Genomic DNA, 25,656 nt, shown 5'->3' on the forward strand with positions numbered 1-25,656 from the left:
AGAAAGTCTTGAAACCATGCTAGTGTGGAGTGGCTGAAATTAAGATTGGAGAAAGCAGAAAGAAGTTTGGGATGGGAGACAGTAACGAAGGTTTTGGAGAGATCTAGGAATACAGTGAATACTAGGTTACTATTGTTCTGATGTTGGTTTACTGTGTTGGTAAAGCTAATAAGGGCTGTGGTAGTGCTGTAATTGGGGAGGAATCCATGCTGGGTGTTAATTAGCAGTTTATTAGTATGGAAATAGTGCATTATTTGGGAATGTATACATTTTTTGAGAATTTTAAGGTGGATAGAATGGCAATTGGACTGTAATTAGATAGTTCCATGGAGTGGTATTATATGTGAAATTTTCCACAGAGAAGGAATGTGTTCTGATAAAGACCAATTAATGAGCATGGAGACTGGATAAGAGATGGTTTTGGCTGTGCGCTTTAGATATTTTGCAGGTAAGTTGTTGATGGCCAGGGTTGTGGGTTTAAGCCTATTTATGTATTTATATATTGTGCTAGTTGGGACAGGCTGTAAGGAGAAGAGGTTTTGGTCTGCTGGTATGGAAGATAGGTTTGGATACAAAGTGTGAGAACTATTATTGGTGAGGGCTAGGATGGACTTGGTGGGATTATTATATTGGTGGTGATGTCAATGTTAGGGGGTAGAGTACTGGCAGTGGTGACTGGTGACTTCAAATCAAAGGGAGGCTGCAGGAGACAGCTGAATGGGTGGGGTCAATGGAAAGGGGTGTGGTCAGCTAGAAAGGGGAGGGGCTATGCTCAAAACCACAAAAACTGTAACTTAAATTAAATACGCTGCCCTGGGTGCCAAATCGTCATTATGAGAGTCCAGTCAAGACAAAATGAAGTGTAGAAGAAAAAAAAATATTTCAATGCATTAGCTGCATGACAGCTTACTTAATATCTAGATGGAAACAAAAAGGTTGTGAGGCATGAAAAATTAAATTACTTTTTAAATACATTACTGGAATGACAGTCAAAATCAAGTATAAGAAAAACAAGCAGCACTCAACTCAAACCACTTCTCCTTGCACTGCAGTTCTAATTATAATTTATATTCAGCTTTATTAAAGTTATAATTTATATTCAGCTTTACTAACATACTAAGTAACATGCTGAAAGTAGCAATCTCTGTGATACCTCACTTGTAAAAATGTTTATCCACAAAAGACCTGCTGCCTGACAACAACTATCTACTTGTTTCATGGGGAAAACATGATCAAAGTAAAAAAATGAAAAGCACACGCTTTTGTTGGATGGTGCAGTGGTGCGGTGGTAGTGTTGTCGCCTCACAGCAAGAGGTTCTCTGGTTTGATTCTCACCTGGTGCGCCTTCTGTTTGGATTCTGCATATCCTCCCTGCATTTGTGTGGGTTTCCTCTGGGTGATCCAGTTTCCTCCCACGTTGCAAAGACATGCATCTGGAGCATTTTCCCCAGGCCTCTGTTGAAAATTGGCTTTGTTCCAAGTCAGACTTTCCTGGTTAACAAATGTTAAATAAAAATAAATAATAAATAAACAAGAAACAAGCTCACGATACATTGCTTAAAGGATTACAACACAGGTTATGGACCATACATGATAGATTGGCATTCCATTTAGTTTACAGGTAAAGCCTGCAAAGATGACTGCAAGTCTCCAACAAATGTAATGAGCTTCTTAAAATAATGTAATCCTGCCATTTATTACAAATACTGTCATATGCATTTCAATGCCCAAGGCTTATAAGTTATCTAGTTATGTAAGTATTCCTTGCATGGCAACAACAGAAAGGCTTTCAATGTTGGCAATTCTTTAACAGTATGCTTATTAAAGCTTACTTGCATCTTACAATCTCAGACAAGCTTACCTGATGGTCATTAAAGCATTGCTACTTAAACACAGAGCAATAGGCACTTTCTGAATAAGCATAAATCAACAGTATAAAAATATGACAGAAATCAGAACATTCTGCAAAATCAAGGACAGATGAAAAGCCACTGTAGTACTTGTGTCTACCTTGGATGGGGGGATACTCTGCACATTTACACTGCATAACTGCCCCTTGCCTTGCTTGGACACATCCAGAGTCACTACATGGGGGAGTGGGGTGCAACAAGTATGTCACAATTTGAAATGTCTCTGGCTGACTGTGATGGCCCTGACACATTTGTCATACCTCTCAACTTCAGAGCAAAAAATCGGGACAAAGCCATACATAGAAGTGGGACAAAGGCCCAAAAATAAGGACAGTTTTTAAATATTACTCGTATAAACTGAGAAAGATAATAGAATAGTAGGTCCTGCATTAGTATGAATTTCCTGAAGGGTATGAAATCTGAAACTCAAATGTCTGTCATTATTTTTTAACTTCAGTCTTTAATGATTTACCACTAATTTGCCAAAAAAACACAATTTTATGAAAAACGTACCAAAAATGTGATGCAAAAATATAATATAGCCACACAATGCAGCTGGGAACCTGTCAAAGATGGGACACTTTATATTAGCACTGCTAACTTAAACAGCTGACAAAAATAAAATAATCTACATGCATTTCTGAAATAAAAGTAATCTATAACTCTGATTATTACTGTTATTTATTAATTGTAAACCCTCCACATTTTCTTCTAAAATTGCCATTTTGCGGAGGGATTATTTGGGGAATAGCAACATTTTGAGCCAAAATTGGGGACAGTTGAGAGGTCTGGATATGTTTAATTCTATAAAGCAATTTATTTGCATGTACCTCTCAACCTGTTAATGTAGGCAATCTGGACAAGGCCAAATATATTGGCGAACATAAAAACAGTGCTAAAATTGCTCTTGTATAAACTGAGAGAGTTGATAGAATAACAGGTCTTGCTTTAGCATGCATTTTCTGAAGGTTATGAAGTCTGAAATTCAGTGTCTGTTATTATTTAGTGACTTAATTCCTAAATGATTTGCCAGAAAACCACATATTTTACGAAGAACAAACCAAAAATAAGAAGCAAAAATCTATTCATTCTGCAAAAATCTGAACAGATGAAAGGTATAGTTCAGCCAGGGCTGTCTTTAAGTTTGCCGCCCTTCCCTCCTCCCAAAATCATGGCGGAATAGAGCCTCCCCCCTGCAGCCATTCCAATGAACCATTACTTGGCTATTTCACTCCATTTACCATGAGCAATAATGTGCATACTGTTTTACTTCTGTGAAGATTTGGACTTAACTTGAAAGTTTTATTTTGCATTTTACAGCACAACCACTAATAGATATCTGCTAAACAAAGCAATGCAGTCTCACAATGAAAACAGACTTAGCATTAAAAGTTCTATGCCCTTGAAACTCACATTCATTGAAACAGCATTGAAACCCACATTCAAAGAAAATACATTTTGCCAGTGGCAGATAAAGATTAACTTTGGGCTGTTTTCAAATCACAGCCCCTTGCACACGAAACATACACATGCTCTTTGATACACCTTCCTGATTGTATTAAATTATATTCCTTTTACAATATGGTACAGTTTTAGAGGGCATTTTACATTTATTGTTTTGAACATTTTTCCAGTAAACAATGAAACAAAATGCATGCATCAATAATGACAAAACTGCCCAGTTCAGAACATTTCCATCATAAAAGTCTACTCAAACTTCTACAGCCCACCGGTATCAGTAAATATGTACAATCTTTGAAGTAAAAGTCATCTAAATAATTCCACATTAAAGAGATCTGTAACTAATGAAGAGGTTGCTGCTAGCAAACCACTTTATATTTCATTGTTTCATCTACAAATAAAGTGCATGTTGCCCTTGAGGGATAAATTACCTATGTTACACTAAAAAATAATAAGCTAGTAATATTCCAATAGGGAATGGATGACAAACTGATAACAGGTTCATAGTTACTAGGTATCTTCACCAAAAAGGACTGCAGCATCCACCCCTTTGCAACACAGTACAGTATCAGCAATGCATCTACCTACTGTGGGAGTAAAACCCACAGCCTTCTGCATCAAAAGCAAGTACACTACCTATTGTGCTATTAACAATGCAAGTAGACTCAGCATAAGCAGCACTAAACTTTTGCTCCCCTGCAGCTCTCAGCTCCTTGTAAAATCTACTCAACACTCAGCTGTATCTCTGAACTTTGTAGCACAAGAAATCTGGAAAAAGCCAACATTTATTGGGGAGGGGGGACAAAAGCCCAAAAACCAGGGACAAATTTTAAACATTGCTTGTATAATGTTGGAAAGTTGCTAGAAGAAAATGCTGTGTTACTACCATACATTTGACTGCTAAGACTTGAACCCAGGACCCACTGCAAAACAGTCAGAGCAACATACTACAATGCCAAATCAGCTGTTTTGTGAAAGCGAGGAAGACAAACTTAAATGGCCACCATTTAGTGAATTCAGTTCTCACCATAGCTATCAACCTGTTAGCACACAACACCTGAACAAAGCCAATAATGGGGGAATACAGCACTCAAACATATTCAGTGAATTCAGTTCTCACCATAGCTGTCAACATCTTAGCAAAAAACACCTGGACAAAGCCAGTAATGGGGGAATACAGCCCCCAAACATATTCAGTGAATACAGTTCTTACCATAGCTCTCAACCTTAGCACAAAAACCTGGAGAAGCCAATAATGGGGGAATACAGTCCCAAAAATAGGGACAAATTTCAAATATCCATCTTATAAACTTAGAAAATTGCTAGAATGAAAGGTTTTGTGTTACCGTGTACTTTCTGAATAATATGAAGTCTGAAATTCAAATGAGTGTCATTTTTATTTAACATTTGTTAACCAGGAAAGTCTGACTTAGAACAAAAGCCAATTTTCCACATAGGCTCATGGAGAAATACTCCAGACACATGTCTTTGTAAGATGGGATGACACCAGACCACCTAGAGGAAACCCACACAAACACAGGGAGGACATGCAGACTCCACACAGAAGGCACCCCAGCCAAGAATCAACCCACAGAACCTGTAGCTGTCAGGCAACAATGCTACCACTGCACCACTGACTGCGTAAAGCCACAAAAATACAGAAACCACAGATTTTATGAGGAACAGAACAGAACAAATACGAGGCACAAATCTGCAAATTTTTTACAGATGGTGGTGGGTGGGGAATTCAGGCTCTTGCAACCTGGGCCCAAAGTACAGGGTTCAAGCCTGTGGTATTATATAGCAACTGGGGCATCACACACACACACACACACACACACACACATACACACACACACACACACACACACACACACACACACACACACACACACACACACACACACACACACACACACGGAGCCCAAATATTCCTTAGTAAAATCTGTTGTATTCCTTCCTGCAGTTCCATGCCTGAGCCCAACATCTGTAAAACAAGAGCAAGTCCTTCCCCTAAAATCTTTAACATCCATCCAAAAGCCCATGACAAAAGCAAGTCCTTCCCATGAGAGCAGAGCAAGCTGGGTATTACCCAGCCTGCGGATGTTGCAGTCTGATCCCCTTCCAGTCTATGCAGTTGTAGCTGCATAGACCTCTGGGATATTTTCTGCTGATTGCTGTCTTCCTAATCTGGACTGCTGGTGAGACAGTCTGGATTCTGTGCGCATGCTCCAGACTGGTTCACCAGCAGTCTGGATATCGGGAAATGCCGCAAGTGTGCATGCATGATGTTCTGTGACTTGCATTTGTTTTTATTTTTTCTTTTCTTTTCTTGTTTTACAGCTTGGGGGGCTGCTGTCCTGCAGCCCAATAGCATGAGCCGTCCCTGAGTACTGGTCTTTCCTGGTTGTATGATTTTATTAATGGCAGCCCAGAATTTTTGTGGGCTATTTTTGTGTTTGTTTTGAATGCTAATATAGTGGTTCCTTTTGTCTGTACTAAGTTGTTTTTTTGGCTTTGTTTCTTAGCTCCTGGTATGCCTGACTATTAGTTTGAGTTTTATTTTGATGTCATGAGTCCCATGCTTTATATCTTTGTTTTAGCAGTAGATGGGTACTTTTGGTTAGACAGGGGGCATAGTTGGATTTAGTTCTGGCAGTTCTGATAGGGGAAAGATGATTTAGAATGTTTAGGAAAGTGTTATTAAAGTAGTCTATGCCACTTTCCAGGGAGAGAGATGAGAGTGGTCTCTAGTTGCATTGATTAAGTACAGATATGAAGTCATGGGTTTTGAAACTCTCTCTGTACAGGATTTGTTGGAGGTGAAGGATTTTAATGGAGTCACTTGGTGTCTAATTATAAAGGTGGGAAATTGGTTGCTGAGGATGTCTGGGAGGCAGCATGAGAAGTAGGATTGAGATGGTCTGTTAGTAAGGATCCACTCTAGGATGGATTCCTTTTTTGATGTTTTATCCACCCATGTTCTAGTTTTGATTAGTTGAGTAAAACCATGTCGGATATTGTAATTAGTGGGGTGAAGCGAGTTACAGGAGGACCAGTCGATATTAACGTCACCTAGTATGATTGTTTCTTGGTGACGTTTTTGGGATGCCCAGTCTAGAATGGATTGTAGTGTATTTATGTTATTGCCAGGGGGTATATAGGTACCTATCATATGTAAGTGTTTTTTGAGTTGATTTTCAGATTAGTGAACATAGTTTCTGCATTACTGAACTTGGCTTGTTCATTAACTAACATTTCAATGGTCAGTTTATTTTTGAAGAGGAGGGCAATGCCTCCACCTGTTTTGGGTATTCTGTCTTGCCTAAGAACATTGTAACCAGGTGGAAGAAAGTCATTATTATTGTTTAGTGGTTTTAGCCAAGTCTCTGTGAGAAGGACTATGTTGGGTGAGTAGAGACCCAGGGTAGCGTATAGCTCTGGGATTTTGTTCAATATGCTCCTTATGTTTATGTTGAGTAAAAGGAGATCTATTGATTTCCTGTGTGAGTTTAGAATGTTATTTTTTTGGTGGAGTGGGGTGTTATTATTGTATGTAGGGCCAGGGTTTGGGTGCACATCTCTACTAAATATGATTTGGGATGCTATTTGGATTATAGTTTTTAGGTATGTAATTATAGATGTGTTATATTTTGAGGAAATGTGGTTGTTTAGTTGGTTTGGGGTTACTTTGAATGTGGCAAGGTCAAGATTTGAGATGTTTTAGATAGAAGGAGATATTACTGAAAAGGTTGGTTTGTCTTGTGAATGGGTAGAGCAGGTAGGGGATTTAGTCTGAAATTTTGAGTTGCTAGTGTAGTGGTAGGAGGTTAAGTGTGAGGTGATGGAGAGGCTAATTATTAATGTAAAGGTTAGAGGCCACATTTTGCTCGGACAAAGTGTTGATGCAGTGTTGTGAATTTTTAGTAGGTATCTTTACAAGTGTGAGTAGGGATTTAGGTGTGGCTATACTTTATGTAGGTTGTGGTTAGAGAGGGGGGATTAGGTAGGGGGTATTAGCCTGACAAGATTGTACAATTTGGATACTGTGTGAGTGAGGTGATGTGGAATGAAGGTAGATGGTGATGTGGATTGAAGAGAGTGGGAATAAGAGTGGCTGTATAGAAATGAGATTGGTGTGAAAGTGAGGCTTAGGGGAGTGGCTAGTTAGGTATAAAGGTCAGGCGCCTGAGGTTGGGGTAGGGTAGGGGAGTGGCATGAGCCCGAGCATAGAGAAGGGCAAACAGAGCAGCAAGAGACAAATTCCAGGTATGTGCAAGAAAAAGCAATCATTTGCTCTGAAGTGTTGGCTGTTTAGTAGTAAATTCATTTGTACATTAAGCTATAACACTTGCTATTGTAGACATTAGTGAGACTGCTTTGGTATGGGAAGCTGGGAGCCTAAATAAATTTATATAGTAAGAGGGCTATGGTTAAATAGAAATATGGAAAAAGTGAAACAAAATGTATTTAAGTTGGGAAGGGAGTCTATAGGGAAAATATAAAATTCAAAAGATGTCTGGTGACCAATCAAATCACTATAGGGACTAGAGGAAAAAAAACTATAATCCAGTACCATGTGCAAGCTACTGTAATAATACTGGAGGAGGAAGAAATAGAGTAAAAACTTCCTGCTGCTGGCTCAGGCATTTGTATTTAGCAAGTTAAGGATTATCATTAAATAAGCTTTCAAAATTACCTTTCTGTATTGAAACATACATAGAATAGCATTTGGTCCTGCAGGGCAGCATATACTCCCGATATCTTTTAGATTTCACAGAGCTGGATTTTTGTGCTGTAAAAGGAGCTGTAGCAGTGTGTGAATGCTGGGAATGCATAGCAATTTAGTGCTAAGGAAAAGAGCAAGAGGGAAAGATAATGGTAAGAAAAAAAAAACAGGAAGAAAATAAATAGTAACTATGTAGAAGAGCAGTATCATTCAGTAAATAAACACAGTAGTATTATTTATAGACTATTATTTCAGTTGTAAGAATCAGTATAATGCAACATATAAGAAATATGTATTACTGGTTACAAAAACCTCTAGGCAGCTTAAGGCAAAAAAATAGACAAATTCAGTGTTGCTAAACCTAAGTCAGTGACTCACTAAATTGTACTTAATGAAAATACACAGCCTCCGGTACATACAATGACAGATAGTACCTACATAAACACACTCCAGCTCAGTATAATACGGAAGCTACTGACTTAAACAGATACCATTTAGAACAGTTCTGAGGCAGGTAATTCTGCATAAGTACACACTAACCAGCTGCAAACATGCGCATAAAACATAACTGCATAATAATGCACGTCAAGTAGAAAATATGTTACACTACTAAACAATGAACACGTTAAACAACTCAAAAGCAGAAGTATGCACAACAGTAATCATTCTCATAAAGCAATTATTCGTACAATGCACAACAGTTCAAAACAAATGCATGTACAATCATACAGCAAAACAAACAGTGGAAAATAATGCACTTACAGCAAGCGGACAAACATGCTGTGAGACCAGCAGGGGAAGACTACTTATTTTAAAAATGGTGCCCATTGGTCTGCAGGTAGAAGTAAAATCACACCGGACATGGGTTGATGATGGGACCAGAGAAGAACTAGTAAGAAAAATGCAAATAGTTGTCATTAGGCAGATATTTGGAAGGGGGGCAGAGGAGTACCAGTAAGAGAATGTAAATATATTGTTGTCTTTGTAAAGTATAACATACAGAACATGAGGTTTGGAACATACAAATTTGTCCAGGAATATCTGCAAGGGGGGGGGTAGATAAATAGAGTAGCAGGAATTGGGAAGATAGGGGGAGGATATGGTTAAATAGGAATGGATGAGGTTTGGGAGAAAGTGAGGTAGGGGTAGGGAGGGGCTTAAAGGATGTTAGGCAAGTGTAACTGGAGTAGGAGTCACATTTTGGCGTAAACTTGCTAAGTGCAGTACCATGCCCATGACGACCTTGAGGTAGACTGCTGATCAGGTATTAGGTAAGGAGCAGGAGGGATGAGGTGAGTAAACCCGGTTGTGTGTTTTTTTTGGGGGGGGGCTAGGTGGCACTAACTGGGGGGGTCGATGTAAGGTAGGAGCATAGCATAGGGGATGTAATAGGGACACGAGACAAACCTGTTGTGGGGCATGCCCATTTGAAGTAATGGAGTTTGTTTCCTAGGAGTTATGTTCATTCAGTGGCAGCATGCTCTTTCCCTGTCTTTAATTTAATTAAACCTTTATTTTACAAAAAGAAAGGGGAGAAAAAACAGGTACTTGCCATGTAGGGCGCAGGGTCCGGAAGTAGTAGCTTTAACCTCTTGGCCTAACTACCAGACACTTCAGCATAGTTGCCTCTGGTTTTGGAGACTATTAATAAGGTAGTATTACTGCCATAATGATGGTTGAGGGTCTCGCTCTGTTGGTGGGCTGGGAAGGCTGTCCATTGGAAGAGTGGTAAAACCAAAAGTACGCTCGGTCCCATTTTGACTGGTATTGTGCAAATATTTACTGAGGAATGTTTATCACATGTCTTATAAGCAAGGAAAATGAAAGTTGTGAACTTATCACCCAATGTAAATCGAGTTTGGGTTAGCCCATGTCTTTCTAGGGTTCCCCTTCACAAGATTGAATGAATGGAAGCTTGAAATGCATAAGCTCGAGACCAGAATCTCAAACTTCCATTCACTCAAAATTGTGAATGGGAAGTTTAGGGTTAGAAAAAAAAGAGTTCAGTTACCTTTTGCAGGGGGCTAGGTCCCCCTGCACCCTTGCAGCTGTCATCTAAGAGCTGCGTGACCGCACTATAGTGGGAAATCTTCCATTTTGCGCTTATGCATATAGCACGAAATGGGAGATTTCCCTTTCCTTCACTGTAGTGCAATCTCGGAGTAGGAATATTTAAGTAGGGGGGTGTGGGGAGTGCAGGGGACCCCTGCAAAAACATTAGAAAGGTGTTTTTTTTTTTATTTCCTCTTCACAGTTTCGAGTTTCTGTAAACTTCAGATTCTGGCTTCGGGGTTATGAATTTCGAGTTTATAGGAATTCGATCTTGTGAAGGGGAACCGTGTCCAGTTAGGTGTTGTGATAGTTCTCTGATGCTTTATTACTCTTCTTTGTTGCTGGCAGTGAGTTAGAAAGAGGGAGGGAATAGCTGATATTTTGCTTAGTACCTCCTCGTGTGTTCATAAACCGCAGATTGTAATTAAGCATTTAAGGTGAAAAGTATTTGGGGAACTACTAACACCTGACATCTAGTTTGTTTTCTGATGCCTGCAATAATTTGAAGAGGTTGACAGGTAAATACTTTGTACATCATGTTTCACAATAGGAAATAAATATACACCTCTTCTCATTTCGAGAATGAAGCTCTGTTATAGGTTTGCAGTAACGGAGTGCCCCACGAATGGTTGATCTCTTGGTTACAAGCTTTTAGGTGAACCTGGGAAGTAATATTACATGAAAAAGACTGTCATGTCCTTTTATAGTCATTGGGATCTATAGCATGCTCATTGCAATACCGTAAACCTTCTATAAAACAGGCTTGTAGGAAATATGCAGATGAGCCCTGTTGGTTTCTAAATGACACCCATTACCTTCCAATTTGAGGAAGGCATTCATGTCAATAAGGATTAAGCCCCTCCCTAAACATGTTTAATTCCCTTTTGTTTGTCTTACCAATTTAGGCTTTTCGCAGGCTCCAAGTGAAAAGGAGTAACGGCTTCCTTGATGCATGCACAGTGCAGCGTTCATTGTCAGCAGAGTTTCATAAACGTCCAGATTGTGCCTTGTATCTTGCTTCATTTATTAAGAAGCAGTATGCTTGTTTGCTGTACAGGGTATGTGGACAAATATGTGGCAAAATGTAAGATACATGTTAAAGTGGACCCATTATGCATCAAACTTTCCTTGTGTGTGTGTGTGTGTGGGGGGGGGTCATTGCGGTTCAGACTGCCTGCTCTTTCAAAGGGCTGCTGTTAGATCTGTTCTTCTGTCATCTTTCTGGGTTCCCATAAGCAATGCTTTTCTCTGTTGTTTTACAATTGGTCATGCAATTAAGTAGCTCAACAGCCAACAGCATTAGATTTGGTCCGTTTCATAATATTGTGATTTTTGCCAAATTAGGGACAAATCATTACAAACTGAAGTTAGAGAACAATGACAGACAATTGAGGTTAAAAAAAAAAAATGATTGCATGTATGATTATACTTGTTCATTTATACTGGGTAGTTGGATGCTATCTGTTTTCCAAAGTTGGTGGTAGCCGCAGTTGGGTCATGCACGGTGTAATGCCATTATAAAAAAAAAAAATTGATCCCAGATATAGGAAACCAAGGATAGCTTTCAACTGTGTGGATTGTCATTTCATTTCACCTAATAGCTAGGCTGTAATCACTGACCTTAAGTGCAAAAAAAAAAAGAAAGAAATGATGGTTGAGTGCAGGGCATATCTCTTAACCATTCAGATTGGGAGGGAGTCATAGACTCTTAGGTTTGTAGGACCAAATATCTTTAAGTTGTCCTTAATTCTGGCCCCCTTGTCTCACTTTGGTGGATGGCTTTGTCCCAATATTTATTAATAACAGATTTTATTGCCTTGGATTTTGGTTAGGTAAGCATGCATCTCTTAACACTCGGTTTAGCAGTCTTTGGGTTAATAATATTCTTTGGGTTACCCTACAAAGACAAATAGGTTAGGATCAGAATTACACCCTTGAAGGATGCTACTTGTGATATTAGATATATCATCTTATTATAACTTCTGTGTAGAAAGTCGTCAGCTGTAATATTTAGTTGTAATATCATATGCTGATTTTTGGTAGGTAACAGCAATTTGCTTCGATTACTTACTATATTGTTGAACAGAAAAGGGGGATGCATACTTGGGGCTTGTAAACATAGTGATGATATCAATGTGGCATGTGTGGTCTTTTATATGCCTGATTAAGCTTTCAGATTTCATGCTCTAAGGTTTGGAGTGGTAGAGCATTGGGACTAGGCATGTCCTTGTAACTAATGTGTGGCTGCAGTGTGCCTCTAAATGGTGCATATTTTTGTAGAATAATCCAGTCTTCTATACAGTTTCTTATTTCAGGAATAACTGCCACAATGGCCGGTTACTCTGGCGGGAAGAGTCTTGGGTCAGAGTATTGCCCGGATGGTGAGTTCTGGGTTGGTGTTACAGTATTGGATGAGTAGGAAAGAACCAATAAGTTAGTTAGTGGCATGGATGTCTTGTGCTGCAGAATGAGGGGTGCTGCTGGTCAGAGTTATGAGACTGAAATTGGTTTGAGTCGTGGTCTTTAAAGTGTTAATCACAAGCAGGATGGAAGGGGTTTCTTGATATGTGGGGTGAAGGGTGCTGCCTTTGATGCTTATGGGTTGAAGCATGGCCTTTTTGCAGTGGCTGTTTTTGATTTCTGTCTGAGATGACATTTGGAGTTCTTGTAGCTGACAGGGCATAAGGAGGGTCATGGTGAGAAGGTGTTTGCTAACTAGACACAAGTGGTCAGGCCTGAGGTTCATCATTGTGTCTGTTTTTGTAAATGTAAGGTGATTAATCTGTTTTCTTTTGCAGATGGCAGAGGTGAGGAATGGAGTGGGCTGCAGCTGGTGATCTGAAGGAAGAGGACTTGGTGGATGGAGCCTGTTTTTAATGGATGTCACAGTTGCTTGGGCAGTGCACAAGGAGGTCAGACATGGGTGAGCACTGGTCAGTGCCTTAATGAAATTACTTTGAAAGGTAATGCATTTTATTGCATGCTTTTGACTGTTGGAGTGGTGCACCATAGGGTGTACAGGGAAGTATGTTTGGGGCAAGATGACATGGGGGGTTGGTTAAGGACTTGGGGGTTTACAGGTAAGGTAGAATTATAACAATCATATGAGCATGGGAAGCTATGAGGTTAATGGTTTAGGGGTTTTGTAGGCTAGCCAAGATTAATAATTATTTTCACATACTGCTCTTATTGTCCTTCGAGGGAGGTGGGCAGAACTCTAGGGTGAGTTCAGTGGATGTGCAGTAATTGAAGGCATAGATAGTCACTAGGTTACTGGTGCTAGGGCCTTTTAAAAGTCAGTTTATCTATATTCATTTTATTTATGGCTATTATGCACTTGTATTTGGAAGTAAGGTATTCTGCTGGGGGAGGCTGGGTTGATGTTTGGTAGACGGTATGTTAACAAGTGTTTGTTTTGTACTCATTAAGGCATTTTAGGTTGGTGCAGCTGGGTAGTTTAAGGCCAAGGGAGAATAGGGCATGCTGGGGGCAAGTTATAGCAGGGTTTTATATTTGCTTAGGGGTAGTTTTGGGTTTTTATTGGTTGGAGGAGTGGCACCAATTTCAGGAACGGGGGTAGTTACTAGGTTAATGGCTCTAAGGTTTTGATGAACTAGCCAGATTCAGGTAAGTAAGATTCCGTAATCCAGAGTGCATTGCATGATGCTCTTATTTAAGAGCGACATGAGTGATTGTTGCCCGTGTCCAAAAGGGATATCGGTAGAGCCGTGGAGGGGATTTACACCTCAGGTTTGGTAATAGGCTATAAAAGCATGACTATGGATGTTTTTTCTTTGCCTTAATTATGGTTAACTATGTTGTTGGGAACCACTTGCTGGAAAAAGAGTGCTATATTTATTTATAGAACAGGTCTTTTAATGCAATCATTTGTTTATTTCACATGGGTATCAGTTGTATCATGAATCTGTGAGGTATAGAGGAAGTCTTAAGGGTAGTTTTGTTAACGCATCTTAAGTTTCACTGGTGTTTGTATGTGGTAGTAAACGCCTTTTAAGCAGTTGATGAAGGATATATGCCAGTGGTGGTGCATACTGTCATTAAGAAGTTGTGATTATGTGTGAATGAAATATTTACAGTTTTTTTTCTTTTATAGATCCTTCAGAGGTTGCAAATGGAGATGGGCTGACTGGGCATTACTTGGTAGGTTGAAGGAAGGTGGCTTTGATAGGTGAGAGTGGGGGGGTCGAGGTTGATGTCGGTTGATGGAGTGGTGTGAAAAGAGGTCATGGTCTGCCAGCAAGGCAGCCACATATGGAATTGTTTGTTATAATTTCTTCCCAGTAGTTACAACGTTTTGATTGTTTTGTGTGGGGAGCAACAGGAGTGAATTTACACTGTATTATTGGTAGCTGGGGTTTTCTGGGATTGGCTTGGGTAGGGTTGCAGCCTTCAGGGATAGGGGATTAAGGGGTCGCATTGAGTTAGTGGGTTGGAGTGGTGAGCTAGAGGGGGTGTCCTTGCATGGGAAGTGTGGCTTGATTTACCATATTTGAAGGAGAAAAAGGGTATGGTTTATTTTCTACATCTCGATGGAGTTGGCATGTCGCTAATCTTGTTTTGACCAGGTGGCATAGGGCATTTTCAAGTTTGGTATATTGCTGGTGGCATTCAAGGGTACTGATAGAACTAAGAGGGGTCAGATTGCTAAAGCTATCATGGGGTTAAGTGCCTTACTGTTTATAATGGATAGTTGGTGTTAGTAAGGTGGCTGTTAAATGGTATTTGAAAGTTTTCGGTTTGTTTCTACATGTCATTGGGCAAGTAAAAGGGGTTGCTATGGAAAGGGTGGTATGCAATTGCTTTTATTTAGTTTTGGTGGATGGAGGTTGAGTTTTCCTGGTCCAGTGGCAAGTCATGCCTTGGTAATCATTAGGTAATTGCCAGGGGCTGGTAATGTCCTGGTAATTATTGTACACTGAATGAATGATGTTTGGCCTTATCCCCTAATGATGGCTAGATTTGGTGGAGAGAAGGGGAACAGCCTGGTCAGGCTGGTGGGTGGAGAAGAGGGGTAGGCTTGCCCTCTTCTGTTCCCCCTCTGGTGTTGGATGGTCCGTTCAATAAGTTGGGAAAGGAAAGTGAACGGTTACATTGCTTGATAAGTACATAAGATTTGGTTGATGGTATAATGCAATAAATGGTAATGAAAGTGAGCGTTTACGCTGCTTGGTAAGTACATAAGCAAGCGGAGGAAGCTGCTTAGTTAGTTGATGGTATAATGCAATAAATGATAATGGAAGTGAGAGGGTATGCTGATTCATAAGTGAGTGGAGGTATGGATGCTGCTTACTGATCGGGATAAGCAGGTTTACACTCTCCTGTCCTATGATTATGTTACATAGATGTTATTTCACCTGTATCATGTTTGGTTGAAATGAATGAATATTGCTCAATGTTTATGTTTATGGAAATTAATAAAGGTCGTCAAATGTCATTTGTTGAGATGTGTTTCTTGAAGTGGACCGGGACAAATGAGGTTTGGAACAGACCAATTTGTCCAGGGACATCTTCAAGGAGGGGGGGGGGTTAGATAAATAGAGTAGCAGGAATTGGGAGGATAGGGGGAGAATAGGGTTAAATAAGAATGGATCAAGTTTGGGAGGAAGTACGGCAGGGGTAGGGAGGGGCTTAAAGGATGTTAGGCAAGTGTAACTGGAGTAGGAGTCACATTTTGGTGTGAACTTGCTACCTGCCCTTCCTCCCCCTTTTTTATTAGTGGAGATGTGGTTATGTTTAGTTTAGATAGGGTGGAGAAGAAGGGAAGGCTTGCCCTCTTTTGTTCCCCCTCTGGTGTTGGATGGTCAATTCAATAAGTTGCGAAAGGAAAGTGAGCAGTTATGCTGCTTGATAAGTACATAAGATTTTGTTGATGGTATAATGCAATAAATGGTAATGAAAGTGAGCAGTTATGCTGCTTGATAAGTACATAAGCAAGCGGAGGAAGCTGCTTTTTTGGTTGATGGTATGATGCAATAAATGGTGATGGAAGTGAGAGGGTACGCTGCTTCATAAGTAAGTGAGTAGAGGTATAGACGCTGCTTACTGATCAGGATGAGCAGGTTTAAGCTGTCCTATCCTATGATAATATTACATGTTATTTCACCTGTATCATGTTTGGTTGAAATGAATGAATACTGGTCAATGTTTATGTTTATGGAAATTAATAAAGGTCATCAAATGTCCTTCGGTGTGATGTGGTTCTTGAAGGGGACCAGGACAAATGGTATTTTTCCCTGCTAGCTTGATTATTGTTTTTATTTTATGCTTATTTTCAAATGAAATATACCACTAAGGTAATTTTTAATAAACAGATCTGTCCTTTGACTGATATCACTTTTTGGTAGCTAACAGGTAGACCTATTCACTTGTGATGAATAGAATAGTAGGTGAAATACTCATCAGAAATGTAATATTGATGAGAAACCTAGTTCCTTTCCCATTTTTTCTTCTAAAATAATACCATCAAGAAATATTTGATCATTTCACAGCAATGACTAATGTTTGTCTGATTGATATTTTTGCATCAGGGTAGTTTGGCCTATATCACAGTCACAATAACATTATGTCAGTAAACTATAAGTTTTATCAAGCAAAATGTCATTCTACTACGTCATTTGATTGCTTACCCAAAATTGTAGTTATTTAGACTGAACTAGACTTTTAATATGAGACGTTTGATTAGGGATAATGAATTCTTTCCTATATTTATTAATTTTCTGATAACTGATATATCCATTATAGAACTGCAGGAGAACAGGACCTTATTCACGTACTCAGGGGACATACAGTAGAGAAAATAATTCTGGCTGAGATGCCAGTCTATTACTTTATGTACCCACACTCTGTTGTAGATCATTGTGTGTATTGTACCTTGTGAGCTACTCTAGCTAGATAGCATGTGCATATAAGTTGCTGAACATGTGCAAGATCAGTACCATTTTGTATAGTAAGTCGTAGTGTATACAGGCATAAATGGAGATGCACATGTGAGTGAGTCTGAAGTAATAAGTCGTTCAATAAATTTAAATATATGTTCCAATTTACAGCTCTTGATGTGTTTATGTACAATAAACAACTTGAACCCATCATAGTGCTTCAGTGTCTCATTTGAATACAAGAGACATGTGACATGGTGTCAAAATGGGATCTGAAGATGAAGCTACTTGCATACCTTAAAGCACATAGTTAGAAGTGGAAAAAATATACTGGTGGCAGCTTTCAAACGGGTAAGTGGTTATTCAAAGGTACTTAAACTCATTTAAATGAGTTTTCAGTCACTGAATAAATGGTAAGCATTCAAAACATTCAAAATAATTACCGAGATTAACAAAATGTATGAAATTGTGACATACTGATAAAAGTATTCAAAATAAATAGAAAAGTGTTCAAAATAATTTCCCAAGTCTTAAGATGCTGTCCAGGACCAAGAAGCACAGGTGCCTAATAGCAAGCAATCTGACCGAACAAGCAAATAAGAGCACTAGTGAAATCTTCCAAAGAAAACTTTGAGTCCAGACTGGCTACATCTACTAAAGACAGTTATAAGGCCTTCTTCACATATGTCTGCAATCTTAAGGGAAGCACTCAGATCTGCTCAGAAATGGTGGTCAATGACACTACATACACAAACACCATAGATATAGCCAACCTGCTGGCAGACAGGTTCAGTAAAAACTTCACCCCTCTATCCGCCCATCAGAAAATCAGGACATTCCCAGCACCTGCCCCCTCCCATTATCTCTATGGAGCAAGTCATCACTGCCTTCTCAAAGGCAAAAAAATACAGCATCCATGAGACCCAATAACATCCCAGGCTGCATCCTGCATGAACTCAAGCAGGAACTTGCAGCACCATTAGCCACCCTATTAAACCAAAGCCTGAGTACTAGCTTCATCGCAGCTGAATGGAGGACAGCCACTGTCATCACTTTGCACAAAGGTGGGGTGTCTACCGATCCAGGAAATTACAGATCCATCAGCTTTAGTAGCCTGATCTGCAAGGTCATGGAATGAATTATCATGTACCTCATTAACAAAGACATTGGCAACCTCCAAGCACTCGATCCCACACAGTGTGGTTTCATTAAGGGGAGGTCTTGCCTGTTAAATTTGGTCAACTTCTTTGAGACAGTCACCAAAGCCATGGATGAGGGGAAGATGGTGACCACTGCCTACCTTGAACTGACCAAATCCATCAATACTATTCCCCACTCAGGTATAATAGATAAACTCTCTCAACTAGGCCTTAATCCATATGTTACCAGATGCGTGGCAAACCCACTTACTGATAGAACTCACCTAGTCAAAATACGGGAAGCCACCTCATGCAGTAGAACTGTAACAAGCAGTGTACCCCAGGGATCGGTCCTGGAGCCTCTGTTGTTTGGGATATATTTTTCTGAGGTGCAGGCCAAAGCTAGTGGGCTATGGCTGACTAAGTTTGCATATGACTGCAAGTTGGGCACTATCATCAATTCCCCTAGTGATGTGGGCATCCTCCAAGAGGGTCTCACTCAAACAAATTACCAGCACCAGAAACATGGCCTCAATGCCAAAAAATGCATCATCATTCCTTTGAGGAGAGTGACATCCCCACAAATTATCACATTAATAAAAGGTCCTAAGCATGCAATCAATCGTGAGGGACTTGGGAAACCAGGTTGATAGCAAACTGACTTTTGGCCACCATATTGCCTCTTTTGTATGGAAAGCTTTATACATAGCCCACCTTTTTAGGATGGGTATCTCATTCAGGGGCAAGGAGGTCATAACATCCCTGTATTCTTCTCTTATAAGACCCATTATTGAGTACAACACCCCTTTCAGCATGTACTTCACAAAGCATGTGCAGCAGCTGGACAGACCACAGAGATTCTTCATCAGGAGAATCCATGGCATCAAACATCTACCATACACATATAGGCTAAAATCCCTGTCCCTCTACTCAGTCTCATATGGAATCCTCAGAGGTGACCTTTGTCTGGCATACAAAGCATTCTCAGACTCCCCCCTTGATGGGATTGCTGCATATGAGCAAGTCAAGCTCCACTCGAGTAACACTCTCGTGCATCCTCAGCCTGATCTGTGACAATAATAGAACTTGTTGGTGGGACTAATTTCTGTCCCAGAGACTCCCCCTTCTGTGGAATACACTCCCTCTCCATGTCAAGCAGAGCACCTCATTAATTCTTTTTAGGTGCAACCTGGATAACTGGATGGGGAACAGAAAATACACCCCTGGGATTCCACCTGTGTCCATGCTGAACAGGGGCATTGGGTGCTGACTTGTTGGAACATGGGATAAATTCTTGGCTAGGCTTGTAACGGCTACAGGGCAAATAGCCTAGTAACTTTCTATGATCCTATCATCCTATGATGTACGAAAAGGCTAAAACAATCACATTTTTTCACAATGTACTAGTTTTTTGCATTAACTGAAACTTTTCAAAGTATCTGAAGTGTCCAGAGTGCTTGCAGTGTTTGCATTGTTAAAGTGAAGCCTTTTCAGAGACGTTGTTGTGCATTTGAGTATAATTACAAGTACCTGGTCTATGCTTATATTTAAACCTATTTTGTTGTTATGGAAGAGGGATTTCATAGACCTGAACCACTGGCGTTTGATAATAATATTGCTGAGAATTGGTGAGTGTTTGAGCAAGAGTATGATATTTTTCATACAGGCTGCATTTTCTGATAAAGACACACATACAAAGGCATTCGGGTCTATATTAGAACATCGAAGTTTCACAACTTTGAATGTCCTAATATCGACCCCTATTCAGTGAACGCTGAAAATAGCGAAGCTGCAGAACACCAAATTTCTTCTTAGGGAGGGAATTCGGATGGCCGTTCCTGTGGCTTTGTTATTTTCAGCACTGTGATGGAAAGTTACGGGTCGGGATCAGGAAAGTGTGCGATTGTGTGGATGTGAGGGTTAGGGCATGGGGTAGGTGAGTTAGGGTTAGGGCGCGGGTCAGGTAAGTATGCGATTGTGTGGACGTGAGGGTTAGGGTGAGGTAGGTAAGTTAGGATTAGTGCGCGGGTGAGGTGAGTGTGTGATAGTGATGAACCTTAGGATTAGGGTTTGGGTTAAGATAAGTGGATAGCTAGTGGTGTATGTACAGTTTAGTGTAAGGTTAGATGTAAGATTTTAGGTGTATGTGTGTGGATTGCTGTTTGTTTGGTGGGCTTGTGTTGTCTGTATGTGTGTCAGAACAGCAAATATTTTCCCTGGGAAAAATTTGCTTTTCTGCATGTTTGACATTTTCAGCGTTCGCTGAGTAGGGGTCAATATTAGAACATTCGATGTTTTAAAAAGTTGAAGTTCTAATATAGACCCAGGCATTCATGCTTCTTAATTTAGCTGGCTCAGAAGCCATCGAGAGGGAACGTTCATTGCGTATGCACCTACTGTGTATGGAGGGGAGAGAGAGAACTGCCATACTGTGATACAGGCTGAAACGCAGGAAGACCCTGAGTGCTTAAAATGTAAATTTAGAGAAATGTGTAATGCTCAAATGAATATTACACTGGAAAGGCACATCTTTTACACAAGAAGTCAAAGGCCTGGTGAAACTTTAGCAGCATATATCACTGACTTAAGAAATAAAGCAAAAACGTGCAAGTTTGTTGATCTGAGAGATGAGTTGATAAAAGACAGGCTTGTGAGTGGTGTTAATAATGATACAGCAAGAAAGATTTTGCTTTGAGACAGTAATTTAATATTGAGCAAAGCCATTGAGATTTGTCAGATATATGAGTTTAAAGAAAAGCATATGAATATGCTTATGAATGAGAAAACGTGCATGCAGTGTGTGATAGTGCGAATGTTGGTAGTGTACAACATAAAGCTAAGATGAAAAAGAAATATAAACTGAATGGGCCACAACATCCAGCCTTATTGTTAGCTGTCATAATTGTGGAGGCAGTCATAAATCCAAATTAGAAAAGTGCTTAGCTTTTGGTCAACAGTGTCATAAATGTAAAAAGTGGAATAATTTAAAAAGGCTTTGCAAGTCTAAAGTGGCACATACTTTTATTAAAAGACAGCATCTGAAGAAGCAAATAAATTAGATAGAGAGCTGTGAGCAAACTTTCTGTGGTGATGGTGTCTCTGTGATTGATGAAACAGTTAACACAGTAGATTATCAGCTGGTAGCAAAAAGTGAAATATTTTTTACTGTCTGGATTAATAGGAAATGTTGAGCTTAAAGTACATACTGGATCCAAGTGCAATGTTATATCAGCACAAATGTTTGCCAAAGTAAGAGCTAGTGAGAAACTTAATTCAGCAGAGTGTGCAAAACTAGCTGCTTATGGTGGTGAACAGATTCAAAGTGATGCCGCTGTAGTTCTCACATGCCATTCTGCTGGGAACAGCTATGACTTGCAGTTTTACGTAGTCAAAAGACACGTGCAATCATTCTTAGGCCTCAAAGACAACTTGAAAATGGGACTGATTTCATTTAATATAGAGGTCCACCATATAAGTCTGAACAATGATAGTTTTGCACAAAATATTTTTAGTGAATATGCTGATATTTTCACAGACGAGCTTGGTAAACCTCCAGTCACATATTACATGAAATTAAACCAAGAAGTAAGCCCAGTTGTCAGACCAGCATGGAAGGTTCCAATAGCAATGCAGAGCAAAGTCAAAGTAGAACTTGACAAAATGGTGAATTTAGGTGTCCTTACTGCAGTAAAATAACCAACTGAATGGGCATCCTCCATGGATGTAGCTCATAAGAAAAGCTCAGATGATATTCGAATATGTATTGATCTGAGAGACTCAAAATGTTTAAATGTCCTCATTATCCAATGCACATAGAAGTAGCTGTTGTCATGCCAAATGCCACTGTTTTTTTTGACTTAGATACAAAAAGTTCATTTTGGCAAATTTCACTGGATCACACATCTTCATTGTTAACCACTTTCAGTACACCATTTGGTAGATACAGATTTTTGAGAATTCCATTTGGGATAAATTCTGCCAGTGAAGTATTTCAATGTGCTATGGAACAAATTTTTTTCAGGTTATCCATGTGCTGTCATAGTAGATGACATTATTGTAGGGGGCAATGGTGAAGTCGAACACGACAGAAACCTCAAGAAAGTTCTAGACCATGCTTGTGAAGTAAACCTTAAACTGAATCCTCAGAAATGCAAATTCAAACTGAAAGAAGTTACTTACATGGGTCATTTGTTTTCCAGATCTGACTTTCAACCAGATCCATCTAAACAAGCAACAATTCTTGAGATGCCAGTTCCAGAAAATGTCAAATCTTTGCAATGTTTTCTTGGTATGGCCAACTATTTAGGAAAGCTCATCCCTAAGTGAGCTTTCAACACTGTTATGGGAGTTGACACACAAAAATGTAAACAAACTGATCCTGGTTGGAACAACACCAAAAAGCATTTGACATTCTGAAGCAGAAAATTGCCAGTCCACCCACACTGAGGTATTATGATGTTCACCAACGTGTAATTCTTTCATGTGATGCTTCAAAGTATGGTCTTGGTGCAGCGTGTCGTCAGGGAAGCATACCAGTAGCCTATGCATCCAAAACTTTAACCCAAACTGAAATTCAGTATGCACAAATTGAAAAAGCTTTTGGCAGTAGTGTTCACATGTTCAAAGTTCCATAATTATATTTATGGCAAACCTTTTCAAATCAAGACTGATCACTGACCTCTGGTGACAATTCTGCAAAAGCCGATACATACAGCTTCAGCACGCTTGCAATGCATGATGTTAAAATTGCAAACATATGATTTCAATATTGTCTATGCAAAAGGCAAATTGCTATACCTTGCTGATACTTTGTCAAGAGCACCCAGACAAACAACAGTAGTTGTAGTAGTTGTTGCATGATAATCAGAAAGCAGACTTTGAAGTCATGGAAGTCAGAAATTTTTCCTCATCACATCTTGATGAACTTAGAAATCACACAGCTTCAGACCCAATTCTCCAGAAGCTGAAATATGTTATCAGTCAAGGATGGCCAGCATGACAAACTAGTTTACCACTTGACATACAAAAGTATTTTTCCTACAGAGATGAGCTCATCATGATGGAAGATGGAATCATCATGAAAGGACCTAAACTGGTAATTCCTAAAGCATTACAACAGGAATATACCACAATTTTGCATAGTGGTCACCCACGAACTGGTTCAACCAAAGGGAGGGCAAGAGGCATAGTATTTCACCATCTATGTCAAAAGATATATTGAAGAAAAACTCTAGCATGTTCCATTTGCAACAGTACTAAATCACACCAACAATAAGAACCATTTTAGCTCAACCAGATTCCTGAACTACCATAGTTGACAGTTGCTACTGATATTTTCAAATGGAATGGTCACCACTACTTAGTGTTAGTAGACTCTTATTCAAATTGGCTTGAAATTGACCTTCTTCCTAACTTAACATCCAACACTGTCATTACAAAATTGAAGAGACATTTTTCTGTTCATGGTAGCGTGCACAAAGTCACATACGACAGCGGTGCAAAGTTTACAAGTCAACAGTTCAAGAATTTTGCTGAATTTTGGGACTTTGTCCATGTTACTTGTAGTTCTGAGTATCCTCAGTCCAATGGATTAGCTGATGTGCAGTTCAAAGTGTAAAATACTTGGAGAAATCCAGGAGAGATGGTACCAATGTTTTTCCTAACCTACTTAATCTCAGAAACATTCATCAAGATAATTTGCTTGTTTCACCTGCTAAGAGATTGATGTCTAGACAGACTAGAACAACTCTTCTGATCAGTAAACAATTATTGATTCCAAATGCAAAGAAGAAAAGAATGGTCAAGATCAAACTTATGAAAAAATGCCAGTCACAAAAGTTGTACTATGATAAATCCAGCAAACCCCTCAGACCATTAAGATAAGGTGAGATTGTGAGAATTCAAATATCTAAAGGATATGACAGAGTAGGAATTGTCAAAAAATATTTGTGAAGAATTGAGATCTTAGATCGTACAACCTGATGGAATGGATTTCTGGAGGAATCAAAGACACGTATTACAAGTCTCTGAACCAGTGACACAACAAATTGCTTGTGTCAGAGACTCTATTTCTTAGAGTGACTTTCCATTTCCAGATGACAGTGTATCTTTTTCAAGTAATCCTGATGTAATCCCTGAAGTTCCAGTTGTAAAAGAATCTCCAGAGACTATCCCTGTTGCTAAACCCTGTGAAGGCTGCCAGCCCAGCCAGCTAGAAGTTCATAAATAATTCTATGTCATTTGTGAATAGTAATATGATTTGCATGCTTGCCTTAGAAATGCCTAAGAAATGTAAGAAAACTATATGTTCTGTACTGAGCTTCAAGATAGTAACCACATTTCACCCTGCTGGAAAAGAGCAGAAATGTGTATAAACTACCTGCCTATGCAAATGTATGTGATGATGGTAAAGATTGGAATATACAGTGTTAACTTGCAAATTCTAAGAAAATAAGTAAAGAGTTTTAAGGTATGCTATAAAGTTAATCTCAGCTAAGAGACAGACTGTCTGTAGCTAGGAATTCTTTCTATTGTCTGAAAAAGAAATAATTACAGGTTTCCAAGGTAAAATTTTTACGATTTCCATTTCCAGGTATGTTTCTAAGAGATAAGTATCACCTTCTATGAGATAAGTATTCTTGACACTGAGGTGTTATATTTTAAGTTCCTGTTGGCCTGGAAACTAAAATCAGAGTTGACAAAAATGATGTAATCTGAGATGACCCAGCAGAAATGTTTGTTAGTAACTCTAGAGCTATCTCAGAGAGAAAATCAGTACATTTTGTATCTTGTCTTGGACCTGTAAGTATCCATGCAACACTTGCATTTGCTTTGCTCTGTAAGTAAGACTTAGATCATAGTATCTATCTTAGAGATAGATAGGAAAATAGTAAGATCAGTCTAGATGTTTTATGTATTTATGTGAGACTGTCCTGCAATGTTGTTTAAAGTATTCCCTGTGATTCTGAACACTGTTGTCACTGTATTGGGTTATTGAGGTTTGTCTTATTCTGTTATTATTTATTATTAAATATATTTAAACATTTTAAACGTTTTAGTTGTGGCTGGGTTTGTGTAGAGATATTTACGCTCTTTTGTGTAGAGATATTTACGCTCTTAGTGTGCTTGCATATGTTTTTGGTAACACTGTACAGGCCACTCTTAAATAGCATTAATCTTGGAAGTACTCACCATTTGGATAATAGTAACATTACACAATAGAATTGGTCAGCCTTTGGGAAGGGCCTTAAGTAGCTGATAAAGGGTGGTTGGGGACAGTGATTTCTACCTTATAGTCTTAGCAGAAGGGGGCATAGCTAAAGAACCTGTGCCAGCCTTCCCCAGGAGGGTGTGTGTGTGTGTGTGTGTGTGTGTGTGTGTGTGTGTGTGTGTGTGTGTGTGTGTGTGTGTGTGTGTGTGTGTGTGCGTGTGTGAGTATGCATGTGTGTGTTTGTCAGCTACCTGGGCAG

Source organism: Protopterus annectens, chromosome 5.part0, assembly GCF_019279795.1.
Source record: "Protopterus annectens isolate FY-2018-M chromosome 5.part0, PAN1.0, whole genome shotgun sequence".
Taxonomy (NCBI): Eukaryota; Metazoa; Chordata; order Ceratodontiformes; family Protopteridae; genus Protopterus; species Protopterus annectens.